The following is a 9,701-nucleotide window of genomic DNA, read 5'->3' on the forward strand; positions in this document are numbered from 1 at the left end:
GATTTTTTTACGCTCAAATGCAAGAAAATGCCAATTGCGTTGTATTTTTCTTTATTTAAAGTATCCAAAGCATAAATACTAATTATCTAAGATTTATAATTTTTCAATCGTAGCAATGATCTTCTCTTGGTCATTGGCTTGACTTTTATACGGCACTTTTATCATCGATGAATTGTGAAACTATGAAAGCAAAGAGCAAGTCTCAACTTTATTTGGTGGCCATAAAAAAGGCAGTGCAATGACCTGTTTGGGCTTGACCATGGTTACGTATATACAACGGAAAGTGACCGGCATCTTCTGATTCCGAAACAAAATACATTTGGGAAAAATTAAGAAATTTACATTTCTTTTTCTTCGTCTTTCTCTATCTCCACTATGGTCAATGTGCCCAACGATTCTTCGGCTGATTCAACTAGGTGTAACGGTGAATTGTACAAAAAAAGACAATGCGTACGCTTTTCTTTTTGAACCATTCTTTTTCTGCGATACTGATTTTGAATCACTTATGATTGACTATGTTGAAAATGTCGTGACTTTTTTTGGCTTGGTTGTTCAAGAAATTATCACTTGTTGAATGATGACATATTCGTTCGTATCCATTACAAACTCATACAAAAATTAAGAAACAACAATCTTATTTAAGCTACATGAACGTTTACAGTTCGAACTCGGACATTGTACTGAGCTTATAGCAACTACAAAGGTGAAATTTAATGACCATTTAAAAAAAACACCCAACCGACATCTACATTTGATATTTTGAATAGTAATATGTGTCGGTGTTTAGAATGTGGGCCTCTTCTTCATTCTAACTATACACATCACAAAATGGTTTGTCAATCAGTTCCTCCGTAGTGTGCGGAGGGGGGTTTACCCCACCCCCTGTGATTTGGACGAGAAATTTTTTTCAAAAAAAACCAAAATTTGTCTGATTTGCTAGAGAATTTTTTGGTTTCGAAAAATCACATTCCTCGCACACTACTGCTGGCAGACAAATCACAAGCTGCTTTTTCACTACGTAACATTATCCAAAACATATATATATATATGTATATATATATATATATAAAATGAGAGAAATATAAAAATGAATAGTGCTGAAACAATGGTGACACGTTATACGTGCATAAAATTACCGTTATTTAATTCATTGATAGAACAATAACATAACAAAAGCAAAGCGAACACAAGATTAGCATGAAGCGGAGCAGAGAGATAGAGAGCACCGATGGTCGGAATAAAGAGAAAACGGAGACAGAAGTTGCACAAAAACAACAACAACGCTATACAACATTTAAATCATTTCATCAGCTGCTCGCTGACTAAATACTGCTGGTCGCCTATTCGACAATCCATCGCATAATATACAACAATAAATGATTAAACGAATTCGTATGCAAATTATGTGTTACCTGCTCGCACAACGTCCACTAATATGCCTCTCGGCGCACAATTAAAACTTGAATTATACACATACACAGTTTGTAAAATTCATCATGTTACACAATACCTCACAAACGATGAGTTCATAATTTTCCCCTGAAAATTCCATAGATTTCAATATTGACCATGAAACGAATTTTCTTTTTCTCATAATAAAATATTTTTTAACATTTATTGCGATCCAAACGAATTCTCAGAACGATCGCATGTGTCAATATTCATTTCGCCCAAAAACTAAATGATTTTCAACGTAAGCAATAAAATTGTATTAAAAAACACAACCAAACAAAAGAAGCAAAAAAAAAAACTCTTTCATTTATGAGCGAAAGGATTGTTGACATTCATGAATTGCGTTTAGTTTTGACCTTCGTCTAATAACCAAAATGTGTTCACCAAGACAAATTGCAGCAACCATAAGAATTTTTGTCGATATATTTGAATGAGAAAAAAAAATCCGCCTTATCCTTGGAATTGGGCTACAATTTTGTTTTTGTTTTTAGTTTGAAACTAGACAATACAAAACGAAATGAAAATGTCTTTTCGTTTTTGGTGTCCCATTTTTTTCGATTTTTTTTATCAATCTCGTAAATTTTTACTATGCTACGATTGTAGCGAGGAAAGTATTTTTGTGGTACCTAGTCGGCACGAATAGATGCGAAGGAGGAAATGACGGAGACAATAAAAGAAACTAAAACATTTTTTGCTACAATTTCTTTTATGATGGATATAAAATTTCTTCCTTTCCATGAGTTCTTTCTGTTTTTTATACCGTTTTTTTTCCGATCTGACTCTGAATATATGTAATTGTTTCATCATATTTTTTGTTGTTGAAAAAAAAAATCTGGAGAGAGATTTGAATGCAGAAAAAAAGGGTCGTCTAATAAAGAACAAGAATGAGATTGTATAAGAAAAGGGAAGGTGTTCATTGCGTAACGCAGGACGAAGGTAGAGAGATACAATTTTTTTCTTTTCTGTTTGACGCTAGTATTTGCTTCATTGCTGATATTTTTTGTTGTTTTTTTTGTGTTTTGTTTTATCCACTTTTTTCCTTTTTTTACGTTAAAGTTGGTCGCTTTGTGGCTAAGTTCAGGTATCTTCTTATTATGTGTGAAAATACACATTCAACGCGATAACTTTATAAATTGTATAAACTTATCAAACGAAGGAGAGAAAAAAATGCATCGATTTGAAAATGCATATGAAAAGAATGCGATGAATTCATGATTGAATCGTTTTCATATAAATCGGGTCACTTACCGTTACATTTTGAATTGAATTGTTCGATTTCTATTGTGTGATATGTCTGTTATATGATATTATTCGTGCAAAATTATCTTAATATAGAGATGTTCTTGAGAAATGAATCGAAAAAGGATATTTTTTGTTGTTGTATGTGATAACAAATGCCGACAAACACCTTTTCCTGTTGTAAATCATTGAAATATTGTTTGATTGAAACATTTTCTGTTTTATTTTTTTCACTGTTGCACTGAGACACAGTTATCAAACGGTGCATATGCATCGGTATTTCGGCATGCATAATCTGTATAAAAAAAAGCAAGAGAATTGATATGAAATGTGAGTGATGGCATGCATTGGGCACAATGCACAAGTTGTGATCACTTTATTTGATTAAAATGAGGTGGGTGGTTCTTTTGTGCCCATTTGAACATAACATTCAATGTTCGAACCGGCAGCGAAAACTCTCGTCAGATGATTCGAAAATCATTCATTTCTACGAAAGTCTAAAAAGACGAAAATACGTTTGTTGCAATTGCACAAAAGCACCGTCTTAAGCCATTGCTGCCGTTATGGTAGCTGCAAATTCTATGTTATTTCTTACCCATTATATTGTGGCGGCTGTTGCCGCTGTTGCTGTTTTTTTCAAATCTGTTCTTTTTATTTCTAGTAGTCTCGCCTTTCCACATCGAAAACAAATGGTACATGCATTAGAGGCATATGTACTTTTTACCGTTAGTTAACTATTTATTTACTGTATTTTGTAATTTTGTTTGCAGTATACTACACGCATATGTTCTTCTTTTTTTTAAATTCGTGCGCGCAAAACATTCGTCTTAAGCGGATTGTTCTTATTATTCAAACTGCATCGAAAAGTTCAAACAGAACAGTTAAATCACAATCCATTTGGAATGGACTATGAATGGAAAATTGACATTGATGTATTTCTGTGTCAATAATTGAATCGTTGTACCTTTGGCCAGACTTGGGAAATATTCAACTTTTAAATGTCACAACTATAAAGGACTTTTGGATGCAATTGAAATCCATTCTCATAATTTTACTTTTGAGCATGCGCGACAGAATGAATCTTTTACATTTGGCAACTGAAAATAGCACAATCGCGTACTCTTGATGAATAAATCCAAATTCAATTAAATCACTTTATAGAAAGATGACTTCGGCTAAAGTTACTTTTTTCTTATGTGTAATTTGAAGATTTTGGTAACCAAATTAACAATCGTTGGCTAAAAAAGTCCCACTTGCCATTTCAAAATCAATATTGTCAACACGGTAAATCAGCCAACAGGAAATTTAAATTAAGAAATTAAAATTAAAAATACATGAAAATATTCTCAAAACTAAAAATCCGTTCATATAATAAGAACGTATGGATTGTTTCGATTTGACATTATGCCGATGCTATTTTCATATTGACCAATATCGATGACAATTGATTTGCAAAGATTTATATTTTACAAATTCCATACTGGATATTGGAAGGTTGTGCTGCTGAATTCTCTTTGCGTGTTTTTTTTTCTTCTTCCACAATCCTATATTGCATTGGCGTCTGCCATATACGTTAGATTTAAATCTAAAGTATGATGCAGGCCAAACGCATTTGCAATTTTCACAAAGACGAAATTACGGTTACCATGTTTTAAGCCGATCGCATAAAATTCATGGTTGGTTGTAATCTTGACCTTTAGCTGATTTTTGATTCTGAATAGATGTGAAATGTGTTTTTGGCATTGTTTTGGACATAAGAATATATCTTGTTCCTCTCGGCCTTTCGATAATTGTGTACTGTATGAAAAAATGTGTACTGTATGAAAATGGCGAATAAAAATACAAGTTAATATCATTATTATCAATGGTTATGCTGCCGATGCGGTAAATTTTTATTGTATATGTATGGAATGACTACATTGTTTGGTACTAGGTAACTAGTTCAATAGCCTGCTATAACCTCAGCTTGCTTGCAACTTTTCTCCATTGCGATTTGTCTCTTTCCTCATCAATTTCTGGTTGGTTCCTGCTCTTGCGCATGTTTTGCACGCTATGTTGTCTCTTATCTACAGTTAAGTAGCGATCCGCTTGCCGTATGCAATACCACAAAGTAAAACTAAATGCAAGCGCATCATTTCTCTTTTGTGTGATTTGTTTTCCATTGCACAGTGTTTGCGCAGTGCAACAGACATTGCAAAGAAATGGTTTGGTGCCGTTAGTTTTGTTGTTGTTGTTTTTTTTGTTTCGATATAAAATTTGAAAAGTGTGAAACAGTTAGTACTTTAGCTTCATCTAAGTTGTCCACCGCAGTTAGAACAGTTTCGTTTGCTATTCTGATGACAGAAGTGCTTATTATTCGAATTATTAGCGTTTGAATGGTAAATTTGATGTATCTGTCCGTTAGATTTTTTTTTTTTAATTCAAATTCGGTGTGAAACGGTTTAAGAAAAAAATGTTTCCAATTTTGTGTATTTCGATTTCGTTACTGCCGAAATAGTCATGTTTCTCAAACCGATTCAGAACGATGAACTGAACTGAGACACTGAGTTCAAAGACCTTAAGCAAAATCTAAGCGTTTGCTCTGGTTTCATAGTAATCTGATGTGAAACAACACGGGCGAAAAATCTTAGGCTAAAACCATCTTCTCTCTTTTTTTCATTTCAAGTGTTATGATGTTGTTGATTTCTATATCTTTTGCGCACCTAAGCAACCGCGGAAGCGTCTTCGCAGACGTCAGTCGTAGGCTGCTCCATCAATACGCGAGAGAGTTTTGTACTGAAAGTATTCTAGTTTTGATTAGAAGCCAAACATAAGCGTGATAGACACTCCATTTTTATCTTTTGTTCGAAAAATTCAAATATATTTTCATCGTTTTTATCATTGCTATTTTAATACAATGAAATATTCTTCTTCGGGCCAACCACCGTTTTTCAGTTACCAATTAATTTTTAATTCGTATTCGTTTAAAAAAAAACACGTTTATATTTTAGGTATTTGTGTCCGGCGCGCGCTAGTTAGCTATACTCGCGAAAATTTGCGCAATACACGGAAACCGTCTCTCTTTTTTCCTCTCTCTCTCTCTCCAACGATACACTTGCCTCAATGTTTTCAACGTACGTTTGTTCGATTGAGCTGCTGCACACCGCTCACTCTCTTTCTATTGTTGATCCAATACAGAGAGGCCAAAGCGATGTGCCCATGAAGGCGAGCTATCTCAAGTTCGCGGCCAAATCAATTTTCAAAGCTTCTATTCCGTACGCTGCGTCTATGCATTTATTCGCTAACCGTTCAAGCATTTGAGAATGAACGGGCGCACGCACATAAAGCACAGACAGAGAGAATATATATATATATATATATATATGTGAGTGTGTGTATGAGAGAGTGTAGGAAGCAATGTTTGCGCTGTCATATGGAGGCAATTGTTGCTCAGTGAGGCATCGCACAACAGAATTATTTCGTAGCATACCGAAGCAGAGCAAATGAGATAGAAACATGTTGATTTCTCGCATAGAAGTAAAATTCAGCCATAAATGTATGTTATAGGGCGATGACCGTTTGGTTCGACTAAATCTGTGCAAAGCTTGGAACAAGTTTGAATAGCTCTCTGATCGCTGTGTATTATCATTTGTTTGTGTGAAACGTTCAGATTTAAAGTTAGATCAAATGGTTTTTTTAGCTTTGAATGACGTGCGCCCATGAAAATGGAAAGACAATTCAAAAATAGAAAGGTCAAGCAACAGAAGAAATTGTTGAACTCATCTGGAGTTATTTGCTCTTAACTGTTTTTTTTTTTTTAATATAAGAACGCCATCGTTCTGGATGCTTATAAAAAAACATCGAACGTTATTTCTGACAACTGTTTATCTAACTCATTGACAACTGCATTGGAGTCATCTGCGCAATGTATGCTCTAGACAAAAGACATAAATAAACGACGAACTTTACTTGATAGCTTAAACATTTGTTATCGGCTATTCAAATAAAATAAAATCGTCAACACCTCAAAATGGTATTGATTTCGATTTGAATACGAAAAAATTGTTGATTGTTTGCTTAATGGATGATGCAGTTTTCAATTTACGATAAATTGTACTGGGTTAGGGTCAATAGTAGTAGAAGAAGAAGAAGTGGAGTAATAAGAGAAAATTCAACAATTTTATAGTGAACAATTAATATGTTCTTCTGGGGAATTGGTCATTAAATCTATCATATTTTGCAGCACCATACATAACAGAAGAAAATCATAAAAAAATGTAAATAAGCCGTACGGTCTAAACAAAACGTATATGTTAATTTTCGGCAGTGAGAGGGTCAATAAACTGCTTGTGTAGGTTTAAATCATAGCAAACATTAGTATTTCATTGTGTTTGGATATTAGCTTAAAATAGCCAAAATAAATTTACATACATCAAACAGCGTCACCATACATACACAACATACGCATAGTATAGCATATTTGGAGAAGAAGCGGGCATCGCAGAACTACCTTATACACATACATTTCTGGCTTTCATAATCGTTCAACTCTCTTTTGGTATATCAAAGAGTTATGTGTACTATTATGTTGTTGTTGTTTTTTTTTTCGTCATCGTCGCTTTGTTTTCTTCTTGTCATTCATTGTTTTTGACTGCTGATTGAGCAAAGAATGCTTTTTCCAGTTTGGGAGTTCATTGGCTTTTGAATTAGAAATATGTCGCGAGTCATGGAATAGGAAATCGAAACGAAAGTAGAATATAGAACTTCTGAACATAATTTCGCTTCTATTCACACTTTTTGAATAATTTTCGAAAACGGTTTTTTTGCGTTTCATTAATTTAGTGGCCAAATGCTCATTTGGCCTGTTTCTACTTCAAAGAACTTACAGTGAATGCTAATAATTTTCGTAAATAAAAGCGAACGCCAGAGTAAAGATAAAACTGAAATTAATTTATACTGAATTATTCAATGTAAAAAAATTTTTTCGCTTCGACTAAAAAAAGGAAAAAAAAAGACCAACAACTTGAATGACAATTTTATCATTTATTTTTGATCGAAAATAAATCATTATTAACTACACAAAAACGAAATATTATGAAAAAAACTTGAACATAAACTTGAAATATCCGGCCTATTTGATTCCTTATTTCCTGAATTACAATTGCGAACTAACTGTATGAACTATTGAAAACGAGGAGCTGCAATCGATATTCAGATGAAATTCCCGTTAGATACAAGCACTATTCTCTGCCTACCAACAGCCAACTGTAAATGTGAGTCGAAAACCCAATCGAACGAACCATACACAGAGAAATGAAAATGAATGGAAAATAAGTTCAATGAGATCTACTTTTGTTACAAACAAAATAGGCAAATAACCGCAAAAATTCTAAGTCAAGAAAAAAGATAATGTGATGAAATAGATCATGAATCAATAAGAAAAATATATAACAGTGCATTAACTGTATCAAAGCAGAAAGCTTACCAAAAAATACAATCAGCATCTGCGGTCGTTGAAAATGCGATCCCTTTGGAAATATTTTTTTACTTGCGCAATAATACAATGAATGGCATTGAATTAATATGGGATTCAATGTCCGGATTTATTGTCACCTTAAACAAAAATTCAATTAAAATAGAACATAAACGAAGTGTGCAAATGTTGGAGTTTTCAGGCGCATTGTCGAGAGTAAAAAAAGATCATCACAATAAAAAAAAATTACAAAAATCGTATGGCATATAGTATAATTCTCCGATGGCAGTGATTATTACGTACAACCAAAATAATACGTGTTTAAGTTTGTAATCGTTTTTATTTTTACCAATATGCAATCTCGCAAATACGTTGTAAAAAAATGTTAACAGGTAAGCAACGAAGAAAGACAACAAAACAGAATCTAGAGAGAAAGAGAGAATAGTAGTAATAATAATAATAACGATAATAACACAGTCGTTTACTTCTTGTTCCTCGGTCTGTTTACACAAATCACATTCTCACACCAGTGTTAGCAAACAGTCCGGTAAATGTGTGAGCAGCAACATTTCTATGTATTCACATGTTTGTATTGATATTGCACTAGACAAATCGACAAAAAAAAGAATAACGTATGGAATATAATGGGAGAAAGAGATCGACAAAGAAATCAACAACAAAATAACACACCATCGACAGACAGATAGAAATGAGCATACAGGTAGCAATAGAACGTATACTGCGGAACATACAAATAAATTGATAAAAGTAATGATCATTCACGGATCGTTCTAGTGACTGAACTGGATGGTAGCTGAGAGAGAGACTGCGAAGGGGAATCTTTCTAGTATGTGTAAAAGAACCCGTACCATGAGCACATACACATCAAGAGTAAAATAGAATCAAAGAAAGTAACTTGCACACAGTCATACACATTTCCATGACACGCGCACACACATATACACACATCCACTGTATGACGATGCGGAAGACAGAAAAGATCGTAACCAAATCAAGTCGAGGAGGAAGAACGTATAGCTTCGGCAATGGATGTGTTTTGTTCATTGTGCAGACGAATTGATGCGTGCATGTGTTAGTGATCGTGGATGCATGGGCTCTTACACATATTGGTTTTAATTTGTAGAGGGGAATACACCTTGACCGTCATCGTCTTGTGTTTGCATTACTTTTGCTCTGATATCCAACAGTAAGCGAACAAGCGATTGTATACCAAATAATCTAATGTCGCTTCGATGGTAATTCAGTTTTCCGAAAGACAACAACAGAAACAGACGTATGATTTATTGCGAGTTTGTTTCGTCGTTAAGAACATTTCAAACGTTCTTTTGGTTGTGAACACTCTATTTTATTTTAGTTCGATGTACTCGACGAACACAATTCGATCGTCTACACTCGCAAGTAATTTAGTATTTAAAACCAAACATCATTGTCATCGATCATCGATCATTTAACCAGCGATTTATTTCATATTTATAAAAAAAAGCGATTTTTGTTTCAGTTTTCAATCACATGTTGTGTTCAAGTGCTTAAGAAATTT

This window comes from Contarinia nasturtii, unplaced genomic scaffold, assembly GCF_009176525.2.
Source record: "Contarinia nasturtii isolate CC-2019 unplaced genomic scaffold, AAFC_CNas_1.1 Cnas_scaffold_2166, whole genome shotgun sequence".
NCBI lineage: Eukaryota > Metazoa > Arthropoda > Insecta > Diptera > Cecidomyiidae > Contarinia > Contarinia nasturtii.